We start from the raw sequence: 26,220 nt of genomic DNA, 5'->3' as shown, positions 1-26,220 counted from the left end.
TCCTCGCTGTTACCAGGCTGGAAGAATTCTTTTTAATGCAATGCTGTGATGCACTGACACAGCTAACCTGATGGGTTTCACAGCTATGAAATGTGCCCTGCATCTATTTCCCTTCTAAGTCCCTAAAGACGAGGGGCAATGCTGACCCGTAATTACATTCAACGCTTGCTCTGCTCAAGATGCCATTTGATGCTGAAAAAGTAGTGGTTTAGCAACACCAGGCGGCTCTAGGATGCTAAAATAACAACGCCAACACTCAATTACGAACCCAGGTACTCGCTTGTAAGCTCTAGTGCCGCACAAGAAGCCACATTCAAAGCTCACGTCCCTTCAGGTTGAAGCTTATGATGCTTTCTGCTATGAACCCTCGCAAAGTTTCTAGTCTGCAAAACGGAATTACTTTTAAAGTCCCCTCGTCTGGACTCGTCTCTCCAGACGGGTTGGCGGCAAGGGGAAATAGGGACGGAGGACGGTTAAGCGTTCAAACAAAATTTTAAAACCTAAAAACCAATCCTGTTTTCAGAGGAGAAAGTAAGCGTTCACCAAACCGTCACCCGGCAAGCGAACATCCGATTTCCATTTGGAGAGAAAAATGTTAAAGAAGCCATACATACATTTCCCTGCCCAACAAAAGTGGCCTCTAAACTCCCCTGCCAAGGACACTGGGAGGAAACAGAGAAGCAGGACACAAGCTTGTACTTCTCAGAGGCGCGTGTGCGCGGCGGGCAGAACGCGCAAAGGCGAACACAACAGGGAAAAGGTGAACCGGAGGAACTGGGAGCCAGTGGCCGCAGGGTAGAACCGGCGAAGAAACCCAAGGTGCAGACGGAGGGGTGAGGGGGCGGGGAAGGGAGAGCCCGAGGCTCCAGGAGGAGAAGGGAGGGATCCTAGACGTTGCCCAGAAATCGCAGCAGCGGAGTAAAGTTAATACTTACTCAGTTTCGCAACTGCGCCGCCCCCGCAGGCCGCCCGCCCAGGCCGGCCGGGGCGCTGAGGACGCGACGGCGTCCGAAGCTCGGCGGCCGCCCAGCTCCTGTCCCGGCCGCGCCGCCCGGCGCGCCTCCCTCCGCCGCACCCGGCGGGCCGCACGCCCCGCACCGGCTGGAGGCCCCGGCTCCCGGCGCGTCCTCTCGGCGCACCTCCCGGCCAGCGCTAGGTGAGTGTGGACGCCCCTGGCTGAGCTGCCGCGGTGAGGGAGCGCGCGGGCAGCGGCTGTGCCGCCCGCAGGAGCCGCCCCCAGCGCCGCCGCCGCTGCCGCGGGCGGTCTAGCGAGGCTCGGCGAGGAGCGGGGCGACGAGCGTTGTGCCGGACGGTGGAGTTGGCGGCCGGCTCGCTCCCGCGGCCGGTGCCTCTGGGCTGGGGGCCGGGCTGGGGGCCGGGCCGGGCTCGGGCACCCGGGCGGCTCCGCCCCTTCGCCGGGCCGCGGGTAGAGCGCGCGAGAGGAGCGGCGCGGGGGCGCCCCCCTCGGCCGGGCGCTCGGGTTACAGCCCCGGCTCTCCGGCTTCCCCGCCCGCGCCTCGCCGGTTCACTCGCGCCGTGAGAGACATTGTAACGGAACTGGGACGCCAGCGCTGCATTGTGGGAGCTTTTAAAGCGGCGGGGAGCGCGGCGCAGCCGCTCGGGCCCACCGGGCCAAGCTCACCCCGGCGCCCCTAGCTCGGCCCCGCCGCCGCTCGCCCCACCACACACCCCCGACCGCCGAGGCCTGTGGACCAGAAAAGCCAGAAATGGTGAGGTGACCAGTGCCTACTGACTCTCACAGGAGCAAAATCTTCCAGAGCTCCGGGTGAGACTTGTAAAACTGCCCTCTACGGTCATGTCGGAAAGTAGGAGGCTTATTCTGCAGACGCTTAAAAAAGAAAAAAAGAAAAGAAAACAAAACAAAACCTTCCATCCTCCAAGGACTGGGTTTGAATTGCTTTTCATCTGGAGTGGCAGTGATTCAGCGACCCCCTTCTCAGCGGCAGGCAGTGACAGAGACAGGAGATGAAAAACACAGCGAATGAATCAGACGTGAGTAACCAAGTTTAGAAAGAGCTGGGCTCAGATTCAGAAAACTGCTCCCCCCCTCCCTGACCCTTAAATACAGCAAATAGTCGAGGAAGAAAACCAGTGCTTTCATCTGGAAATGCAGATATGTATGTGGTTCTCCCTATCCCACCTTTTTTTTTTTTTTTTTTTTTTTTAAATGGCACGCAATTACTCTAGCCACTGGACAAAATTCAGTCTTTGGTCCAGGCTTGTGCTCACACATGCCCACAACTCAGCAACAGCTATTAATTTGGAGGGAGATGGAGTGAAGATAATGGTTGAGATACAAGAAAACATTCCAATTATAAAATGCCCCTTTTAATTCTCCAGACAGTTTTCTTTTTTTTTTTAAATCAAAACAAGGATATTAAATTTGAAGCACAACTTGTTACAGCTTCTCTTACCAAAGACCTGATTTGTTTTGTTTTGAGTTTGTGTTTGTAGGTCTTTTGTTTCTTCCTCTTGTTTTTTGACCTTTAGTTATTGCACAGCTCATTAGTTCCTCTGCCTTTGAGGTGAACTGAGGAGAAAGATCAGTGAGACTCAAATTTGGCTGATAAACATTTGGAGGATTTGTGGACAGGGAGAGTTCTCTAGGATTCAGATGCAAACCCTGAGGGAATTTTACTTAAGGTGATTCCTTAGGGCATGGATCCTCTTCTCAAGAGGACTTTTCCAGACTTAACGTTAACATTTCCTAAACTCTCATTCCCTTGTCAACCTTTCACTCCACTGAACAACATCAGTCACCCACCTAATTGCCAAATCTAATGGAAAAATTTAATCCGCATTTTGTTATGCCCGTTGTGGCATTTGCCAAATTTGACCTCTTCCTTCCTTGAACTTTCCTCCCCCCACCCTTTTTTGTTGTTGTTGATAGTCCTCCCTTTTTGGTGGAGGTCTTGAAACAGGGGTGAGTGATAGCTGGCAGAAGTGTGGCTATTGTTAAACTAGGATTCAGGATCTTACTGAAGGACATATCTTTTATCTTTCTGTAAGGGGAATGGAAGTAGAAGAACCTTAATCTAGTTTCTGTTGGTCACCAGTAGCGTCCTGACCTCAATTTTATCACACATCCAGAGGTGAACAGTGGACTGGCTTATGACAACCGACTTTCACATGACTAGCATTTAAATCAGGATGAAGTTGACTGTGATAGTATAACCATGACCAATATTTAGGATAAACACTTACTAGGCTCCAGGTACATGATGAAGTATCCCCGCCTCCAAACCAGCGTGTGTCTTACTGATGGTGCCAGAGTCAAGTGAATTTATCTCTGTCCAGTCCTGAATCAACCCAGAAAAATCTCTTCTCTACCTCAACCCCATATGGTTAATACATTTTTTCTTCAGTGTAGAGTGCAATTTGTTTTAAGCTTTCTTAGCTATAATCACATCCCTGTTAAGCTTTCCTGAGATCATACCAAATGTCCTTGACAGGATTTTGTAAACAACCCTTATTTCTGGTTTCTAATATATTCCCCAAAAGTAATCTACCTAGAATCAGTGAGTATTCATGCACCTTAAGCCCTGTGACATAATCAGATTTGACTTTCAGGAAAATAATCTGAGAGGGTAGATTCAGAAAAGAGGAGAATCCCAAGAAAGATTTGTGAAGGGGGAGGGGGACACCATCTAGAGATATATTACTGTGTATTATTATTTTCCTATTGCTACTAAAAAAGTTACCACAAACTTAGTGGCTAAAATCAAGAATGTGTTATCTTGCAGTTCTGGAGGTCAGAAATTCTAAAGTCAAGGTGTGGGCTGTGTTCCATCTGGAGTCTCTAGGGGAGAATCCATTGCTTTGTTTTTTCTAGTTTGTAGATGCTATCTGATTTCTTTGGCTTGTGGCCTCTTCCTCCGTATTTAAGGCAATAGCATACATATCATCTTCAAATCTGTCTCTCTTCTTGTGACCTCTGCTTCATGGTTAGGGGCTATCTTTTTCTCTAAGGTAGGCAAAGAAAATAGGAATTGATGTAGATACATTTCTAGCCATATATGTTACAAACTGAATTCAACCGGATTATTTGTAGGAAGAGATGAGTGTTTTAATTATTAGTCACAGCATCATAGGGATAACTTATTTGACTGTAAAATTGCTGAAGTGGTGACCCATTAGTCCAGCTAAACCTATATCCGTCCTGGTCACTCGTGTAACTGAAACCCAAGGTGTAAACACACTCAGAAAACCAGGTTCAGATCTGCACTTTCTGGGGGATAATTCCCTTTCTCTGGAAATGCCTGGCAACTCTTTTTTATGGTGTCTAGTAGACTCATATTGCCAAGTTTGAGAAACATGTGTCTAGACCAACATTTCCCAAACTGGCCTACCAGGGAACATCATCCTGTAAGATGGGATGCTGGGAAGACAGTTGCTCCATGCTTGGATAAGGTCCATAGAACACAGTTGTAATTACAGTTTAGGCCAACCAAGAACCTTGTCAGTGGGACAGATCCATCAAGGACAGAGTGTTGGGAAATTCTTTCATGAGGAAGTCTAAGGGAGAAACAAACATTTTGTCACAACAAATAGGTATGTGTGCTGGCAGGAATAAATTATGGGCTTATGATTATAACTTATTTTTTTTTTTATTATCTATCCCCACCTTTCCTTCTTTTTCTCCTCTTCTTTCCCTAACTGTATGTTTCACCCAGACTACTTACAGCTTCATACCTCTCAAATGGTGGCTCAGGACCACTTCTTATTCTTTACCACATCACCTTGAAATTGCCTGTGTACCTTTAAAAACATTTTTTAAATATTTATTTTCTGAGAGAGAGAGAGACAGAGTGTGAGCAGGGGAGGGACAGAGAGAGAGGGAGACACAGAATCTGAAGCAGGCTCCAGGCTCCCAGGTGTCAGCACAGAGCCCAATGTGGGGCTCAAACTCATGAACCGTGAGATGATGACCTGAGCCAAAGTCAGACGTTCAACCGACTGAGCCACCCAGGCGCCCTGAAATTGCCTGTTTACTTTTAGAGCCATTCCTATCCTCCCCTAACGTCACCTCTACCTGCTTTGTAAAGCCAGGGACTGTGTTGTATTTATCACTGTATTCCCCATGCCTGATACAGGGCCTGGCTCAGGCTGGGAGCTCAATTAATATTAGTTGAAATAACAATTAAATGAATGAGTGACAATATAAATGGAACAAACTCCGGGCACCTGGGTGGCTCAGTCAGTTGAGCGTCTGACTTCGGCTCAGGTCAATGTCTCATGGGTTCCTGAGTTCAGGCCCGGCGTCAGGCTCTGTGCTAACAGCTCAGAGCCTGGAGCCTGTTTCAGATTCTGTGTCTCCCTCTCTCTACCCCTTCCCCATTCATGCTCTGTCTCTCCTCTGTCTCTCAAAAATGAATAAACGTTAAAAAAAATTTTTTTAAATAAAAAAAAATGGAACAAACTCATGCCGCTTACCTGTTATACTTGTCTTTAATAAACATTTTGAAAAATGTAATAAACTGTGGTATTGTGCCAGGTTCTGAGATTATAAAAATTAATATGACATAATCTCAGCCTTCCGTGACCTCACAGTTCATCTAAGGAAACACATACTTAAAAAGAAAATAAGGCAGGTAATACTAGTTGCCTATCTCATTTCCTTTCTTCCTTTTGCTCTTAGTAACAGAAATCTGATTTTGTGCCCAGTGAAAAATTTCATTTCATAACCTTCCTTGCAGAAAGCCATGGTATGTGGATGGGAGGTATTGTATGGAACTCCTTATTTGTGTACCTGGTGGTAAGTTACCAGCAGGGCTGACTCAAGCCCTATGATTGCTTGGAATATGATTGATATAGCTGGAGTTACAGCAGCAATCTTGTGACATCAATACTACCTGGAAGCTCAAAGTCATATGCTAAAATTTGTACAAATGGGGTCATTTATTCAGCCTATCACTATTACTGATAAATTTGGAAGGAAAAGGAAAACAGTCACCTTTTCTCTTCAGTATGTATATATGGAAAGCAAGTAAATATGGTATTCTTTCCCATTCTTAATGAAAAACCTGTATACATACTGAAATAAGGTAAAGATATGTAAATATTGTGATTTATTTGACCAACATAAAGGGGCTTTTTAGAAACAAAGCACAGTTCTCAGAGCTGTAGGAATTTTTAATTTCATGATATTTTCTTCTTAAAAAAAAAAAAAGATTAGTTACCAAGTCATAAACAACCCCTTAAGCAACCCTCCAATAACTTGATGGGGAGGAGAGTGATGACCAGTATATTTTGTTAAGCAATGAAGTACAGTATGGAATTAAAATACAACATAAGCTATAAATGGGAATTGTAACCGGCTATACCAAAAGGAATACATGCAAATATATTCAGAAATAGTATTTAAAATATGATTGGGTCCTATTTATGTAGAAGTTTTTTGAGAGGATAATCCCATAAAAATGAAAAAGTCTTGATATTTTTTTATTATAGGCTAGAAGAATGAATTTAATCAGCTGAGATTAACTATTGGGGGCTCTCTACAAGAGCCTATATTAGGATCAGTATATTGGGGGAAAACAGTGAATGCAGTACCTGGTGTTATGAGGTTACATCTTTGTAAATACATGAAGTAAAATCTGGTCTGTCTGGACTTCTTTCAACCTGAATACTACTCACCACTCTCCTATACTTGTGCAATACTATAATTGAGGTATATAATGATGACCCTAAAATGACTTCTGAATCATAGCAGAAAGATTAAATTATCTTCTGCTTTGCCTGCATATATTTAATTATATTTTTATTAATTGCAAGCTGGAAATTTGATCTGTTTTATAACACTGCTAGATTAACCAGAACCTGCTAATCTGGGACCCAACCATCCACAATCCAGAACTTATAGTTCATGGGAAGAAAAACCCAACACGTGATTAAAAGTGTGAGATTTATATGATCACAGCAAGAATAATCATTACAAATTAACTTAAAATCATCCAGCCACATTTTTAAGAATTACAACAAGTGTATTGGTTAATAATAAATGCCACATAGCTAATTTTTAAAACAGGTATAAAAATTAATGTTCTATAGTAAGAGAAAAAGTAGAGTATGAATAAATAAGTCTTCAATTTGGATTTGATAGAATGTGGTCTGTTAGTGTCTACAAGAGAGCAGATATTAGGTATAGGCCTAGAAATAGTATAAATTAAGGTTATATGTCCAGATTTGGTTTAGGGTCCTGTTAAGTTGCTCCTTATTTTATTTTTGGTTTTCCCAGAGATGTATTATTCTGGTGCCAATAAAGGACCTCCAATAAATACATGGAATAAGTATGTATCTGAGGTAGGGTTACATAGTGGAGCCTGAGACAGGGATTCTGGTGCAAGTGAATTATTGGGAGCATGCCTCAGGAGAGGGGATGTGAGGGAGGTTGCATGGTGTGGGGGGAATAAAGCTAAGTAAGGATATGGTCTCAGCTGGAGACCAGCTTCAGCCTGATTCTATGGAGAATTCTAAAGAAGGGATTGTGCCACAGAGTTGGCCACTTGGGGCAGGAAGCTGGCCTTTTGCACCCCATTATCAGTTACTCATTAGCTGAAGGTTGGTGGTAACTCCCAAGGCAAGGCACTTTCTGTTCTCCCAAAGGTAATCTCTGAGAGGAGGGCAACTACTAGCAGCCAACACTTACACAGTAGCTAGGGATGCAAGTACCAGTCCAAGAAGGCGATCTGGGCAGGGCACCAAGAGTATCCACTACATGTCGTATATAGGTTAGAGGCCCAGAACAACCCTTCATGATCCCATAACAACTGAAGCGTACTACTAAAAGCACTACAGAGGTGAAACAACATGTATGACCTTGTTTCTAAAGGAAAAACGTTCAGAGCACAACTAAGGATGCAGGGAACATACCTTCTTTCCTGGCATGGGCTCTCCTCTCACTTACCCCTGTGTCAAGCAGTGGTAGTAATGGTAGCTTCAGGGACTGAGGCAAGGTGCCCAGCAGGGAAGGAACTAAGGATGTTAGGAAAATTTAGGATCAATCCAGAGAGGCTGGGATGGCAGTAGGGGACTCTTGGGTTAAGGCTTATATCTGAGGTCAACTTGCCAGTCTCCCCCTTTCTTTTCTTCCAGTGGTCCCGAAAACATATGTACCTGCTTATCCTTCCTCTATCAATCCTGTTTCTGCCCACCAGGATTTCTATATCCCTTGACCTCCTCCAGAGCCCTACTTAACTTTCTCCAAACAGCTCTTCCACCATTCCTTGTATAACAAACATCCAACTTCAGCTTCTCTGACATTTTTTAATAGTTTGACAGCTAAATACGAGGGTAGGTATGGGGAAAGGGAAATAAAAATCCTTCCCATGCTCTCTCCTTTCTAGATTAGCCCAGTGAGCCAAGCCCAGCATGGGTGCCACAGGTGGGTCTTTGGGAAAAACAAGCCCATGTATTTGATTCACTTGCATTTCAAGGGAGCACCCACAAGCTGTTTTAGGAGGTGCTCGGTGAAGGTTCTGGGATGCAGTGTGGGAGTGTAAGTAGACAACTCCAGAAGAGATATAGGAGTGAGCAGGTGGTACAGGAAGAGGGACAAGGCAGTGCATACTGTTCCTCTAGAAAACTCAGGGACTTCCTTCTCTTCCGTCCTGGCCCTTTATCCCCACTCTTCCCTCTCCTGGCCCTACCTTCCACTGAAGACACCATTTTAGACTAATGAAAGATATGTTGACAACTGAGAATATGTCAGTTTGGAGCAGGAGTAGGAAGATACTGGCTACTATAGGCTCTGAAGGAAAGAAGGAAAATCATAATTTTTTTGCTAATCTGGGAACGGAAGAGACATTACTGGGGTGGAAATAAATGACTCGAAGAACTACTGATTTTGAAATTGTAAATACTCCCACTTTGGCTTGAATCAGAACATTTCCTAATACTAAAATAAGCTAAGGGGTGGGGTTGGCCTCTGGAAGTACAGTCCATGTAGATGCTGTATGGCACAGTGGAAGGTAGGAGGTGGGGCTGGTTAAGACATCAATGGTATAATCATCCCATGCCTGACATTTTCTAAGAGACACTCTTCCCTTCCTCCTGGAGATCCCAGTCTTCCTGACCTGTATGGGTGGCAAGTCAATCCATTTAAATAAAAGAACTTTAAAAGAACTCTTAATGCCCTTTTCTCAGAGATTTTGGAAAGATGGCAAGACAGATCTTAGGTTCAAGTCCTAACTGCTTCTTATTACCTGGGTGACCATAGTCACATTGTTCAGGGTCTTGGACCATAGTTTTCTTATCTCAAAAATAAATAAATAAAAATTTTTAAAAATAAGAGAAGAGGAGAGAATGATAGTAGTAGCACAAAAAGAGTTATTGTGATTAACTAGAATATTTGTGTACAACATTCAGCACAGTGCCTGGTTATGCAAGTGGTGTTATTATCTGCAGGCACTTAGGTGAGAAGGTACTTCCAGCAAAGCCAAAAACTATAATTTATTGTTTCAGGATACTCTGTGCCAGGCACTGTTCTAAATGCTTCTCATATATTAACTTTTCTTTAATACAACAACTTTATCAGGTAGGTACTATTATTACATCCATTTTGTAGATTAGGAAGTCAAAGCAGAGAGAGATTAAGTAATATACCCAAGATTCCATTGTTGGATAATGGCCGAGCTGGGGTTCAGACCCAGGAAGTATGGCTTCAAAATCTATAGTCTTTACCCGTACAATATGTAATCGAAGAGTGGGCAAGAATTAAAAATAGCAGAGAGAATTAAGCATAGAATTGGCACAAATTCAATGTGAAAAGATCAGAATGGAATCACAAATTGAGATCTAGGTTAAGCAGGTTCCTTTCATCCAGAATGTGCTGAGGAGAACGGGTGGGGAGTGAGGATTGGGCAGACCCCACAGCATTAAAACCTCCTCATCATGTACTGTTTATCTAGCAAAATAAGTTAACATACTACTTTCAGATTGATAAGTTTCCAAGTCAATATATAAGCAAATTGGGAAAATAACCCACAGATAACCATGACTAAGGTAACCATGTGCATTTTAAAGGGCATTCCTGGTTGTATGTCTTTTACAAGGTAAAGGACCATCCTAGGAAATGACCCAGTGAGTGCTAGTTCTGCTTAAATCAGCTTTGTCACCCTGGATAAGTCCTTTTACTTTCTGGGACCTCTGTAAGATAGAAATATGAGCTGTCAATGGTTTTTGGAACCCCAGCATTGACTGGCAGATCTGGCTGCCAAGTGGGAGTCCCCTTTCCCTCTTCTACTGTTCCCTATTTATCCCCCATGTGTGTTTATTGCGAAACACTTCATTCCAGGTGGGACTGCATTGTTCTTATAGCAAGGGCTTACAAAATTACCTCCAATATCACATGTAGCTCTAATATTCTGAATATATGAATCATAAATAATTGATTCCATTGAAAGAGAGGAGACATGGCAGAATAGGCTTGTTTCTGCTTCTAATAATGACCCAAATAGCAGTTTAAAATCCAGCTAAAAAATCCAGAAAAAAAATTTTAGGTGAGGCTTTAAAATAGATTTGCACCAGAAACATAATATCAAGTCAATATAATTCTATTATATAGTTTTTACTTTGTCCTGTGACTTCACTCTGAGCATTCAATTTATATATCAATTTCTGAGCATTGGTTTTCAAAACAGTCATTGTCCTGTGAGGTCTATGAACCACTAGAGCTTTATAACAAATAAATGAACAAAGAGTAGATACCCTAAGAAGAAATAGCCTCATGTTACTTGTTGCCCTTAAAACTGGGAAGTCCAAGTACTAATAGGGGTCATGACAGCATGTCAAACTGTAGAAAAACTGCACAATAATCCAGTGATTCTAGATGGAAGTAATCAATTCAGCTTTGTAGTTTCAGAGAGTAAAGAAAGGGAAATCTTTTTTCTTCTCCTCAGGGCAGAGACATTTTCTGTTTTCTGTTTTTGTGTTTTAATTTTAGCACCTTATGTTCTCTAGGGACATGTTGGTTAAAACAAAAACTATGTACTAGAACCCAAGTGTCAGAAATTAATCAAAGATGGAGTAACATGTCAGTCTCTCTTCTCTTGTAATAAGAGTAATCATGATTGTACTGGGGGGGGGGGTCTTTGTAGGTAAGGGTTCTAGGCCTGTCTGGTCATTTTATGCAGGAGCAAATGAGAGGGTTATTAGGAAAAAAATCTGGCACAAAAACAGACACTCAGATCAATGGAACAGAATAGAGAACCCAGAAATGGACCCACAAAATATATGGCCAACTAATCTTTGGCAAAGCAGGAAAGAATATCCAGTGGAATGAGAGTCTCTTCAGGGGCTCCTGGGTGGCTCAGTCGGTTAAACGTCTGACTTTGGCTCAGGTCATGATCTCGCGGTTCGTGAGTTCAAGCCCCACGTCGGGCTCTGTGCTGACAGCTCAGAGCCTGGAGCCTGTTTCAGATTCTGTGTCTCCCTCTCTCTCTCTGACCCTCCCCCGTTCATGCTCTGTCTCTCTCTGTCTCAAAAATAAATAAACGTTAAAAAAAATAAAAAAATAAAAAAAAAAGAGTCTCTTCAGCAAGTGGTACTGGGAAAACTGGACAGCGACATGCAGAAGAATGAACCTGGACTACTTTCTTACACCATACACAAAAAGCAACTCAAAATGGATGAAAGACCTAAATGTAAGACAGGAAGCCATCAAAATCCTCAAGGAGAAAGCAGGCAAAAACCTCTTTGATCTTTCCCGCAGCAATTTCCTACTCAACACATCTCTGGAGGCAAGGGAAACAAAAGCAAAAATGAACTACTGGGACCTCATCAAAGTAAAAATCTTCTGCACAGCGAAGGAAACAATCAGCAAAACTAAAAGGCAACCGACAGAATGGGAGAAGATATTTGCAAACAACATATTGGATAAAGGGTTAGTATCCAAAATCTATAAAGAACTTATCAAACTCAACACCCAAAGTACAAATAATCCAGTGAAGAAATGGGCAAAAGACATGAGTAGACACTTCTCCAAAGAAGACATCCAGATGGCCAACCGACACATGAAAACATGCTCAACATCACTCATCATCTGGGAAATACAAATCAAAACCACACTGAGATACCACCTGACACCTGTCAGAATGGCTACATGAACAACTCAGGCAACAACAGATGTTGGCGAGGATGCAGAGAAACAGGATCTCTTTTGCACTGCTGGTGGGAGCCAGCCACTCTGGAAAACAGTATGGAGGTTCCTCAAAAAACTAAAAATAGAACTATCTTATGACCCAGCAATTGCACTACTAGATATTTATCCAAGGGATACAGGTATGCTATTTCAAAGGGACACTTGCACCCCCATGTTTATAGCAGCACTATCAACAATAGCGAAAGTATGGAAAGAGCCCAAATGTCCATCGATGGATGAATGGATAAAGAAGTTGTGGTATATACATACCACAACTTCTACATATATATATATGTATATATATATGCACATATATACACACACACACACACATATACAGTGGAGTATTGGCACTCGAAAAGAATGAAATCTTGCCATTTGCAACTACGTGGATGGAACTAGAGGGTATTATGCTAGGCGAAATTAGAGAAAGACAAAAAATCATATGACTTTACTCATATGAGGACTTTAAGATACAAAATAGATGAACACAAGGGAAGGTAAGCAAAAATCATATAAAAACAGGGAGAGGGGGGCACCTGGGTGGCTCAGTCGGTTAAGCGTCCGACTTCAGCTCAGGTCACGATCTCGTGGTCTGTGAGTTCGAGCCCCGCATCAGGCTCTGGGCTGATGGCTCAGAGCCTGGAGCCTGCTTCCAATTCTGTGTCTCCCTCTCTCTCTGCCCCTCCCCTGTTCATGCTCTGTCTCTCTCTGTCCCAAAAATAAACGTTAAAAAAAAAAAAATTTAAAAAAAAACAGGGAGAGGGACAAAACATAAGAGACTCTTAAGTATGGAGAATAAACAGAGGGTTACTGGAGGGGTTGTGGGAAGGGAGATGGGCTAAATGGGTAAGGGGCATTAAGGAATCTATTCCTGAAATCATTGTTGCACTATATGCTAACTTGGATGTAAATTTAAAAAATAAATGAAAGAAGAAAAAGGAAAGAAAAAGAAAGGAAAGGAAAAAAAAGAAAAGAGAAAAGAAAACAAAAGAAAGATCAAGTGAAAATAAGCAAAACAAGACAAAATGAAATATGGGAGTTAAAATTCCAGACCTGGGCAATTAACACCCATTCCAGGGTGCTGTGCAACAAAGGAAACCAGTGGAGACCCTGTGGCATCATCATTCAAAGCAGGTGATTTTAATTAATCACTTCTTTCTAGTAGGCTGAAGTTGGAAAAGGAAGTGGTGATTTGGAAGAGAGACTGTTTTGCACATAACTGTTTTACTGTGAAAGCTCAAAGACATCCTTAGGATATATTTTAGAGATAGTGCAGAATTCACATGAATGATTAAAATTCAAATTTCTAAGATTGAAAGTAGATTATAGATAGATGATTCCCAAATTTAATATAGGCAGGAAAGAAGATGCATTGGGAAGTAACAGGTTTGGAAGACCTTTGAAAGGCTTTAGGTACTGAATTATAATCCTCATAGGCCATGGACAACATCCTGGAGCTCTTTTCTCTGCTTTTAAACCTACTCTCCACCAGACAGTTCAGTAGTTACTATGCAAGTAAGAGGTGCCTGTGTGAGTCTTTTTTGTTAGGTATATAAATGCACTTTTCAGAACTCTCTTCAGATACTTGAGTCTGACTGAGTGAGGACAGTTATAAGGTAAGATAGAATATTTGAGAATGAAACATGTTGAAGCCTTCTAATGCTGTTTGTCTGTTTTAACTCATTTTCTTCCTGGCTATCATAACCCCCCTTTTGAAGGCAAGAGAACTGAGCACTATAGATGCTTCAGGAAAACTGAGAAATGTGTGGATCAGCATTAGAATCAGGATGGTGGTGCTGTTTTAGGGCAATTTATTTAATCTGTTTGGGTCTCAGTTTCTGCATGTGTAAAAAGAGATGACCATAATTAATATTTATCAAATAGAGTGGTTGAATGGTTAACTGTGTCTGACCTAGCATAGGCTGCAGTTCAAGTTCGCTATTATGCTTAATCTTTCTACTGAAACCAGAAGTTTGGGGTTGGAGGCCTGACTGTACAATGAGATGTTCTCTCACATGATGTCTTACGGTGGGATAAGGACTCAGGTGTGAGACCAGAAACCTAGCCTCTCAAGAGTGGAAAAGAGAAGACCTGATGCCCTGGTGATGAATCAGAAATGAGGACCAGTACCAGCTGCAGATTTTAGCCCCCAGGTGGGTGAATATTAGAAGAAAAGTTTCTTCCTATACTTGTTTTGTTTTTGGTCCATCCTACTGATAAACATCCTTACCGAGAACTTAACTATGGCAAATGAAAATACTGGAAAACCAGGCCTCTGAAATGTCATTGCTTTTCTTTTTTTAAATCAGTCTTTTATTTAAAATCTGAGCCTAGACCTGACGTTATTGTTGTGAGTGAGAGTTCTGTGTGGCAAGGCAGAGGCTGAGCGGGAGGGTAACATTTGAAGGCTTTTCTTACTGTTGATTTTGAATGCCTGTTTGTCACTTTGTAAAGTTGGCTTAGGGTAGTCAGGTTGAATCGGAAAATCTTAAGAGTCACGTGGCAGCTTTTTAAAAACTTTTTAGAGCTGGGCACAGAATTTCATAGACTCACCCCCATCCAAGCAGCCTCTAGCAGAAGAAAGCAGAGCAGCTGTGAGCGATCTGTTCAGAGCAGTATTGCATAGGCATGAAGCAGTGTGCTCCATCTTTAAGTAATTCAAGACTGCCAGTAAAGTTCCCTGTCATGGCACAACTGAAGCTGAAAAAATTTGAATTCCAGCCTGTCGAGCTGGAAGGGATTTTAGAGCTCATCTCATCCAATCCCTTCAATTTCCAGGTGAGGAATCAAATCCAGAGATGTCTAGGGACCTGCTCAAGATAATGCAGCTAATTAGGCTCAAAGTTAAGACTCCAGGCAGAATGCAAACAAACATTTTGTATTTAACCTCCCCCCCCCCCCGCCCCGTCATTTCTGTCCCTTGTTTTGTCAACCTGTATCCCTCTGCAAAATAGTTAATGCAGCAGCAGGCAGGAATAAGAGAAATTTGTGAGCAAAATTGTGCCAGCATGTTTAAGATTGTATTAATATTCTCTGAAACCACAAAAAAACCATTTGATTGAATAGTTTGCAACCAATTTGAGAATCTATGTTTATTTTCAAAGCGTGCTTTCATTTTCAGAAGTTAAAGAAATCTTTGTTCTGTGTTCAGGCTTTAATGGCTGGGCTCCTGATGCCCATGGTGATGGTTCATTGTTGCTGATGCCACTATTAGACCAAGTACTGTTCAAAAACAATTTGAGGCTTGGGCTTTTTGGAAGAGCTCAATGTCATGTCTTTCTGATTATAGTACGTGCAGTTGTCAAGTGAGAGAAACCAGTGTCTCTTGGTGAGTTCTGCAATCAATGGGCTTTGAGCAGTCAATCAGGCTCACAGAGAACAGCCCTTCACTGTATTTAAGACAGGACTTACCCATGATCAAGTTGTCTGAAATTGCCTTTTTACTAAAAATCAAGCATCTTCAGAGGTCATACTATAAGCAATAGGGGAAATATTAAGTTGTACCGGAATAGAACAGCTATCCCAAAACAAAACAAATGTGTACTTGAAAGACACAAAGAGGCTTATACTAGGTATATTTGTAAGGGTCCTGTTCAGATGTGTTTTTTCTGCCATGAAGATTCTTCTGATACACATTTTGGTAGGTTTTCCTTTTCTTGATTTCAAATTATGAACTTTCCTTGTGCCAATTAAAGAAAAATGAAATAGAAGTCAGTTACTCCCTAAATTCCTCTCAGCCTGTGGACATTCTTTTTCCACACTCTGTCGCTTATACACTGCCTCTCCAAACCTGAGACCTTCTTTGCAGTAAGTAAGCAAATTCCTGGAGGTTGGACCAGAGAAAACTCTATCCCAAATTGTTCTCATCCTTCCTCCTGAGAGATCCTGCATATGTCTGTCTTCATTCCTCTTCCTACCCTCAATTTTGTCTTTCCCTCTGCTTACCTCTTTCTTGATGTATTCCTATAGATGTGGAGACATGAGACTTTACCTCCTTTCCCAACTCTCACCTGATTACTTTACAGAACACTGTCCTCCTACACCTGTTTAGTATTTTCTTTCTCCCATTTTCTTCCAAAAATCTACCTGTATGCATGACTGATAAACACATTCATTTTGCTTGAGGTAAACTTTGGAGGAAAATCAAACTAAAGAGCCACTACCAGAACACTTTTGAAAGTTCACTTTGACTTTACATGAAAGTGTTCATTTCCCACTTCTCACCACATCCTTCTCTACTTAAACTTAATTTCCTTATTAAAAATATTTTTAAAAATTATTTTTAGCTAACATTCCATTTTGAGTGCTACAGGGCAGTATTGTCTTCCACTACTTTTCACTACAGATATACCACAGGAGGTAAATGAGCCCCTTTGAAATAATTTTGGAACCTGGCCATTTTTAGAACATTGTTTCTTTGAGAAAATGAATTCCCAGCTTTTAGAACATGATTTATTTTAAGTTGGGTATTTCCTCTGTGTGTTTGATAACAAAAATCTTTTTGATGTGGTAACATAAAATCAGAGGGACCTGCTTGGTTTTTTTACCTTGTTGAATATTCTCATAATAGAAAAAAAAATAATGTGTTTGTTATATTCTTTTATGGGTTTGTGTAACATTCTGGAGGCCTTGCAATGTACAGTGTTGTTTTTTACATAATTTTTAACAATCAGAGAGTCTGTGGGGCTGCAGTTGCCTGCCACTTCTGTTCTTCCCCTCTTCCTGGTGGAGAGTCTCCCTTGTAGCTCTGTGTGGCTGTGTGACTGGATACTTGCCAATGGAATATGAGTACAAGTGATTTAAGGAACTTCTACTTTATCTGCTTAAGAGGATATCCCTGGCTGGAGACTCCCTGGCTTTCCCCTGTTTAGTCAGCTGGAATGGCGACGACCAGACCAGCCCCGCAAGCCAACTGTTGATGGCAGAGCTGCTGCCAGCCTTGGTCTCCAACGACTGACTGGAGCAGAGCTGCCCACCAAGCTGGAATGCTTATCTTGCACTGTTAACTGGGAGACAAATAAACTTCATTGTTCTTTGAACCACTGAGTTCGGGGGCTTTCTTTCTTACAGTGGCTTAGCCTACTCTATAATACTACTACAGAAATTATTTTACAAGATGTCTGTTGTAAAGTCTTTTACCTCAGTATAGAGAATAATCAAACTATATAAGCAAAAAATCATTTGCTTCAGAAAACAAAGCTCTAGACATTTTCAACTGTTTTTCCTTTGATTCTGTTAGTGAATTTCTCTATACATTAATATGTTAATAAGGCTAACTTAATCTTCCATTCAGACATAAAAATCTGTTTACCAAAGTCAGATATATTTTCCAAAGAATTGTTATTTGAAAGGAGTAGTGTGTTCTGGCCTTCATTACATCTGTTAAAGGAAAATAAGTAAAAGAATACCCATTTCAGAAGCACATTTCTTTGATATAGTATCCTGTGATAATCCTGTTTTAATTAGGGCCAAATTCTGCCTATGATCAAATGTATTCCTAAAAAACAAGATTCTTCAGGGTTCACTCTGTAATACAATAATGAAAAACAGCATAAAGCGAGGTTAACATCATCAACTTTCCAAATAAATAAATAAATTGGACAGAGGGTAGAATCGCACACACCTGTTCATGGTTTGTTTTTTATACCTACAATTGGTATTATACTAATGGTGCTTCTTTGCTGAATATTTTTGTTTGTGCATTTGGTGGTTTGCTCTGTTTTCCTTACAAAACAATTAATTATAATTTAGGGTTTTTTGTAAAGTTCTTCCATCAGAATAGTTGTTAACAAAATAATAGAAAATATGAAAGTTAAAATAAATAGTGCCAAATTGGCCCATGGCTAAAAAACAAACATGTGGACTCTGAATGATGGAAGGGTGAATTCATTTTTCTCAATCCTAAAATTGAAGAGGTAGGAAAAGAGATTACAGAAGAATCTATGATCTCATAAAACTTATAAAAACTCAGTGAGTATTACAGTACTCTTAGTAAAACTCAGAACCCTGAGTTCTGAGAAAATAATATTCAAGAGGATAAAACAGGCATGAACTATAGGAACATCATCCATTCTCTCTAATAGCAAATGTATCTTGCTTTTTTTTTTTTTTCAAATACAATACTCAGCTTTAACACTCTGCCAGTACCAAAATTATGATAGTTCTTATGTAGATCTTCATTACATTTATGAAGATTTCTACTTCAGCCTTACACTGACATCTGCAGAACTTTGCTTTAGTAAATATCATTGCCCCTCTTCCATCAGTTCCTGGCTGTCTGACCAAGCTGGGTAGAAACATCATAATGAGCCATCAGACTGACAAAAAAAAAGAACACGTTTTATGGAGTGGTGGGGAGAGGGTGACGGGATGCAGTATAATACGGATTGTAGATCTGAAAAGAACCTTGATAAGTTTTCTATTTCTGTATTGGAAGATATAAACCATACATTCTAGGCAATTGACTGCTGTGTGACAAGGTATGTAGAGGCTTGGTCCAAAAAGTCTGGAGAACTGAGTTCTAATGGTGGCTTTAGTACTACTTAACTCTATGACAATCCAAGCTGGGTCTCAACTTCATTTCTGAAATAAGAATACTGTATCCATACTTGTTTTCCCCAAGCCCACTCTAAAGGAAGTCTGTACTTGCAGATATTACGCAGCATAAAGCCCTTTAGTTTAAAATAAAAATAAAGACATTTTTAAAGAGGAAATACTGTCAACAATGGGAAAGAGTAGTGTAAGGCTGAGGAGATGTGACTATGGGAATGCCTCTAAAACAGGGGTCAGCAAAGTACAGTCAGAGGGCCAAATCCAGCATGCTGCCTGTCTTTTTAAGAGCTAAGAATGACTTTTCCATTTTTAATTGTTTTAATCCAAAGAAGAGTAATATTGTATAACACATTAAAAAGAGAAGATGATTTTTGATGAGTTGGGAGAGGAAGGAATTGGAATCCTTGAAGGAAGCAAGGAAGGCACAAATAGTGCATGGTATGTCTTCTGGAAGCCAAGCTATGGAGTGAGTTCAAGATGAGTTGGTAAGAGCAGACATGTCAGAGGATAAGGTAAACTGAATAATAAATCAATTCATTGGATATGGTGATTAGAGATCATGGTGGTCTCTAAGAAAGCAATTTTTATTAAACAATGTGGCATTAACCAGTTTTCAGGAGGTCCAGGAGCAAACAGATTTACCTTGGAAAGGAAACCAAGAAGATAACAATCTGAAGGGGTTGTAAAACCAAGGGAAGTTGACTTTTGTTTGCTTGCTTGTTCATTGTTATTCATAGGAAAGTACTGCAGAGTGTTTGTAGGCCTAACAAAAGCATCTAGGAGAGAGATGAAAAGAGGAGACAGAGACAAGGACGGAACGGAGCAAATGCCAGGAAAAGGAATGAAGGAAAGGCTGAACTGATGACTGAGTTGAATATAGAAAGAGCCAAACTCCCTATGAAGCAATAAGGAAGAAAGAAAAGAGTGGAAGCACAAAGAAAATTTGAAGGAGGAGGCAGAAAAGGATGTAATGACAAGTGGCAAGGTCACCTACATAGAATCAGGGAGCTGGGATTATGATGGGACTTTTCAGGAGGATAAACCAATAACTGTCTTGCATGAAGCTATATAAAGTCCACTGGAGGGTCTGAAAGAACTGCTGAGAAAAAACTATTTGATATGGTTTCATAATCTTTCCCCAAAGTTTGGCAGCTTAGGTATAGAGATGGGAAAGAAAGTTGAGATGATCAGGAGCTGCTATTAATGTTGAAGACTCAAGAAAAGTTAAGGGGTGGAATGAGTGTTCAAGAAGACAGTGTTGAAATAGCTTGTCCTGCAGTCCAGACTGGTAGATCATGGGAAACCAGAAGGAACTTGATCAGCTAGGATTAGAAAAAAAGACTTGAGACAAATAAGACCAAAGTGCCCTTTGTATAAGACAAAGGTGGTACAAAAGACAGCAATCATGAAGATAAAGTCAGAAAGGAGGACACCTATCATTACTACCACCAAATTTAAGATCTTGGAGTGTTGAAAATAAGATAGAACATCTGGCCATGTGGGTACTGTGGGGATCGCAGATGAAATCTGAAGATGGAATTCTAGGAATGTCTACTTTACCCAGGAAGGCCCTTGTTCCTTATGAATATTTCTTGTTCCATCTTCTGCATCTTAGGGCCCTCCCAGAAAGGTGATCAGAGACCAGACAAGTGATGTCTGAGATGTTGCCAATAAGACTAGGTCACAAAGAAAGTCCTTAAGAGAATCTTAACTTGAACCTGAGGTTGAAACAGAGTAGTCCTTTGGAATGGGGCTGAACAATGACTCAACTCATTGACTTTGGCTCACTGGGCTCCCCTTCCCTCCCTTCCAGGGAAACTGAGATTGAATGAATAATAGCTGTGAAATACTCCCTTGAGAACAAGACTCCCACAAACTAATAAATACTCAATGCTCTTCATTACAATTTAAATGAATAACTAGCTTCCCCACAAAATGCCTCACACTGAATGGCATGAGAAAGAATTACATTTCTTCAAAATGTTACACATTAATACTAATAATATTATAAAATCATGGATGTCTACAAATTTTGTTGATTGAAAATTAATTTGCATAAACTTTTGAGGACTGGTGGGAGGGAAGTTAATAAATACCCGAACCAATCAATTATTTGAAGGACCTAAGCATTAGATTAAGTTTACCAAAGGGTAATTTCAAAGTATATTTAACAAATTAAATAATGATATTTTGGGGTCATTTGAAATGAAAAACACCTTTTTGTGAGCTCCCATTTCACCTCCTCCTTTTCCCCATGACCCCAACCAACCTTTCCCCCTATCCTTGCTGCCCCTAAATATTCTTTCAGAGATTTAGCAAAATTAGGAAGAAAAAGATTCACATATCCCAAAAAGCAGATAATTTCCTGGTCTTCATGACATAAGAATACTAGCTCTCCCACAGAGAAACAAATTGGATGGCAATTTTAGGATAATTGAATTGCTTGATGCTTTTCAAGTTGTTGGGAAACCAGCACTGTGAAAACCAATTTTTTTCTTCGGTGCTACCTGTAGTTTCCTGTGATAGGAGATTTTGTGTTTACTCATTAAAAACAAAACACAGAGCAAAGATTTACAGACTTGTGAGTAGTTTATGTTATACAGTGGCTGTGAAAATGAACATCTGGTAAACGAAATTAAAACATACTGAGTTGCCCAAATTTTCAATAAATCAGATATAATAATTAGGAGTGAATAAAAAATATGTATAAAAGAGACTTTGTAGATCTTAAATGATTTCAGGGAAAAATAGTTAAACTTTGTTTTCCTTTTTGGATGTTGATGGGGCTTTCAGGTGTGAAACATTTGATAAGGATTACAAACAAAATGGCAATCACAAAAGAGACTAATGCACAAAAAGAAAAGAGATTAGCCATGGAACTGAACAGCAACAGTATGATTTAAGCTTCTGTTTTGTTTTTTTTTTTTTGTTTTTAGGTTTTTTTTTAATGTTTATTTATTTTTGAGAGACAGAGTGTGAATGGGGGAGGGACAGAGAGAGAGACACACACACAGAATCTGAAGCAGGCTCCAGGCTTTAGGCTGTCAGGACAGAGCCTGACATGGGGCTCGAAACCACAAACTGTGAGACCTTGACCTGAGCTGAAGTTGGACACTTAACCGACTGAGCCACCCAGGTGCCTCTAGGCTTCTGGTTCTTAAACTTGAATGAGCATCAGAAGCACGTGGACAGCTTGTTAGAGTGCAAATTGTTGGGCTCCAGCCCGAGTTTCTGATTCAGTAAATCTGAGATGAGGCCTGGGAGTTTCCATTTCCAACAAATTTCCAGAAGATGCTGATGCTGCTGATCCTGGGACCACATTTTAAGAACAAAATTTAGGTGGAACTGGGTCAATGTCTAGAGACAGGCTTAATAAGAAAGTGTTGAAGACTGAGGAGAGATAGAAGATAACTTACTGGGGGAAGTTAAAGGGAAGAAGGAATTAAGAAAATGTAGTAATGGCTAAATTAAAATAATAGCAAGGGAAGGTAAACTTTAATTGAATGCAAAGCTCTGTGCTAGGCACTTTACATTCACAGTCCTGCCGGGTTAAGAAATAATGATAACATCCAAAAGAGGCCCCAGAAGATGCTCAAAAACTTGACAAATATGAGTAGATAACGATGACTATAGTAAAATAACTTTCCAAGGTCAACGCGGCTAAAAAGTAGTTCTGAGTTACAGGCCACTTAAAAGATAGACAAGGAATAGGACAGATGGAGATCAGAATACCATACTTATTACTGATTAAGGCTGGAAGGGATAATATGGCTTAGGAGTGCAGCAACTGTGGATTTCCTAATACTGCAGCTCAGAAATATGCAGCCTTATCCATCAACCCAGGCCAGATGGACACATTTCCTCCTGTGGGGGTCTCCCCTTGTAAAACTTCCAGCATGGAAGAGAAGACATGAATATATGCATTCCTGTAGCCATTCCTCAAGGAAGGAGAGCATGGCAATGGTTGAGCTCTGCAAGCCCTGCTTATTCTCTTCTCAAATGTACCAATCAAATAATTTGCTCCTCATTCCCGGAGCCAGAGTGATAAAGGAGTGAAGAGGCCAGGAGTGTTATACCAGCTGAGGTCTCTCTTAATACAAGAAAATATTAGAAGACAGGCATCGCCTCCTCCTTACAGGTTGGAGAACATAGATTAAAAGTAGACTGTTTCACTTGAGGGGTGCTTGGGTGGCTCAGTTGGTTAAGTGTTTGACTTCAGCTCAGGTCATGATCTCGCAGTTTGTGCGTTTGAGCCCCATGTCAGGCTCTGTGCTGATGGCTCAGAGCCTGGAGCCCGCTTTGGATTCTGTGTCTCTCTTTGCCCATCTCTCGTTCACTCACTCTCCCTCTCTCTCTCTCTCAAAAATAAATATTTTTTTTAAATTAAAAAAAAATGTATACTGTTTCACTGAGAGCCTGCTTCTTGCCAATGATTCTGTTGCTACTAGAAAAAAAACAAAAATTGAGGAGGAAGGAATGGTATTTTTTATAAAGAATCCTAGTAAGATGCATGATGAAGGAGCCACATATTGTACTTCGGTACCATGGTAACTTGAATTGCTGGCGCTCAACAACTGGTCATTGCCTCCAAGACCAAACAGTTGGAATTGGGCCTGGCAGGTGGCTGGGTTGACACTTCAAGGAAAGGCTGGCTGGTCTAAATTTCATACATGGCTTCCCAGCCTGCTCCTCTCTCATTGTGACAATTTTGTAGCCTGAAGGCATAATAATTAGTTTTCATTTTCTGTATAACTATGTCCATGAGTTTGTCCCTTGGGTAAATGGCTCAAATTGACATTCAGGAAGGAAAAAGAAACTAAAGGACAAACCACTCTACTCAAACAGACTGTGTGGTCAGGCTAATATTTCCAGTAGTCCAACCTGCCGTGAATCCTAACTCATCACATCATCAAAAGGCTTCCACCCCAGTTCCTGCAGAGGTTGAGAGCCTCTCTTCTTTAGTACTGCTTCCGCGCTATCCCAATAATGTTAGATTGCACTCAGAGTTCTGTCAGTGGTACATACTTCCATATACAACAGATGAAGGGCAGGCTGTCCATCATGGATAGCTCTCACCACTTGATATTTCAATGTACTTGGGTTCACTAGAGCACCTTCTTAGCACAGTGAGAGTTCTTTACATCAGACTTTGTTGAAATGCCTTTGGAGGTACATTTTAAAGCTGACACTTTAATTATATACCATTAATGACTGCTGCCTCCATGTATTTAAATTGAGTGCCTTCTATTCAGTTCTAAGGCCTTAAGGATTTTATCCCAAGAGGTGAAGTTTTATGTATGCAGTGGTTTTTTATTGTTGCTGTTTAAGGAAAAATGTTTGAATGCTGGCATTCCTTGCTGAGGAACCAGAGATGTGCAGGAAGTCAACAAATATGAGTGATGAAGATGAATATAGGAAAACCAGCAGGAAAACAGTAGCTGAGCTGACTGAAATATAAAAAAATCTAGAATTGTCACACATTTTAAAAATTACTCTAAGAGTTCTACTTTTTTGGCAAACCAGAGGGTTTATATTAGTATATCATTGTACAGTTGAAATAATCAGAAAATGTAACCTGAATTCAAACCTGAACTTGAACTCAAACCTATAGTTGGTCAAAAATTTTAGCCGGAAATAGAAGAGAAACTAGTAATACATCTTCTTGAAGTTCCAAACACCCATATAAAACTCTTGCCACTTGGAAAATTTGTATCTTTACGAGGACTAATTACCATAAATGTATCTTCCTAATTATTTTTTTAATATTAATAAAAGAACTTCAAAAATTTTTGTCCTAAATACTTATTGTGGTTAGTGAGTGTTCAGTGTAGTATATAAATGCTCGTTGGAATATAGAGATAAGAAAAAGTGAAGAGATCAAGCTTCTAGTCTATATTCTACCATAAACCAGTGGTAAGATCTTGGGCAGGCTTGTTTTCTCATGTGTCAAATACCTATTATACAGCATTCAGAGATATATTATAATGGTAAAATTAGATTATGTATACAAAGCAGTGGAAAAAGTTTAAAGCGTTACAGGATTTTGGTGCACCTACTGTTAAGTGCCCAACTTTAACTCAGGTCATGATCTCACAGTTCGTGGGTTCAAGCCCCACATCAGGCTCCACACTGAAGGTATGGAACCCGCTAGTGCAGAGCCTGCTTGGGATTCCCTTTCTCTCCCTCTCTCTCTTCCCCTCCCCCATTTGTGCTTTCTGTCTCTCAAAAATAAATGAACAAACTTGAAAAAAATAAAAAAATTAAGTGTTATAGGACTTTTAAGTAATATTATTATCATCATCATTTGAATAGGCGAATAGCATAAATTGAAGATTAGGAAAGGTAAGGCAGAAGTGGTATATCAAAAGTGTCTCCTGATATTTGAAGGCTTGTTCCATTGATCTGGAGGACAGACTTTAAAAGATGGTAGAAATTACAGTCCAGAAGTTTTCAACATAATGTAAAAAAGAGTTGTCTTCAACAGTGGAACAGATGGACTTGTGAGAGAGTGATCCAACTGTCCATCATGGTGTGCCAGCCAAGTTCCTATACTGATTATCAGAGATGCCTTTTATGACATCAGCTGCTCTAATTTATTATTGGACCAAGAGATCTCTAAAATCCCTCCAACTTTCAAAGCCTTTGTTTCTGTGTTCATACAACAAACTAGGTAATGAATTTTGTGGCAATTGATCCCATTGACTAGAGTGATATAATTAAGTGGAAAAACATATTGAGATGTACCTTAAGGAGCATAATGTGTTCTCCAGAGAACAGTGGTGTTCCAGAAGGCCGTATGCTTAGTGGACTTTCCTTAACCCTCCTAGGACTGCCTTCACTGAACAGTACTTTACTATCATATGCCACAGACAGTCATTTGATATTAGCAACAGAAATCCAGTTGAAGATACTATATACTATATTATAGCATTTATTATTCTTTTCTTCACATGAGAAATATTTTTTGAAGTTTTAAAAAACATTTATTTATTTTGGAGAGAGAGACAGAGCAAGCATGAGCAGGGGAGGGGCAGAGAGGGAGAGAGAGATTCCAAGCAGGCTCTGTGCTGACAGTGCAGAGCCTGACACGGGACTCAGAGCTCAATCTCATGAACCTTGAGATCATGACCTGAGTCGAAATCAAAAGTCAGATGCTTCACCGACTGAGCTACCCGGGCACCCCAATATTTTTCGAATTTTAAATCAAGGAAAGTCTTTTCTTTTCTGAGAAACTAGGATATTTCCTTATTCCAGTAACAAAGCTCTACAACTATAGTGTGCTCAGCATCCTGGCTGCCTGGAAGTTCAATACAGATTTGAAACTATCATGGCAACTCTAACAATGCTCAGAGTTTGCATGTTTATGTTATCTCCTGGTCCCTTGGTCTGAATTTTCTTTTTCTCTTATAATGTTTTAAACTGTGTTAAAATTTTTAAAAAGATAGTCATATTTTAAAAGTAGTCACTGTAGATACCTTCAGTTGATTTTTCTGAAAAGGCTTTTA

The 26,220-nt window shown here is 40.6% G+C and overlaps 1 protein-coding gene across 11 annotated transcripts in view; it reads left to right on the top strand.

Moving 5' to 3' along the window:
* Positions 1-1,426: 1,426 nt before the first annotated feature.
* LMNTD1 (lamin tail domain containing 1) overlaps positions 1,427-26,220 on the top strand; it is a 452,554-nt gene continuing 427,760 nt past the window's right edge. For all 11 annotated transcript variants that reach the window (XM_042991984.1, XM_042991983.1, XM_042991973.1 and 8 more), the window contains exon 1: positions 1,427-2,013. The gene's annotated coding sequence lies outside the window, so the exon portion shown is untranslated. The remainder of the gene's footprint in view (positions 2,014-26,220) is intronic.

This window comes from Panthera tigris, chromosome B4, assembly GCF_018350195.1.
Source record: "Panthera tigris isolate Pti1 chromosome B4, P.tigris_Pti1_mat1.1, whole genome shotgun sequence".
Taxonomy (NCBI): Eukaryota; Metazoa; Chordata; class Mammalia; order Carnivora; family Felidae; genus Panthera; species Panthera tigris.
This window is presented reverse-complemented; position numbering and strand designations above follow the sequence as displayed.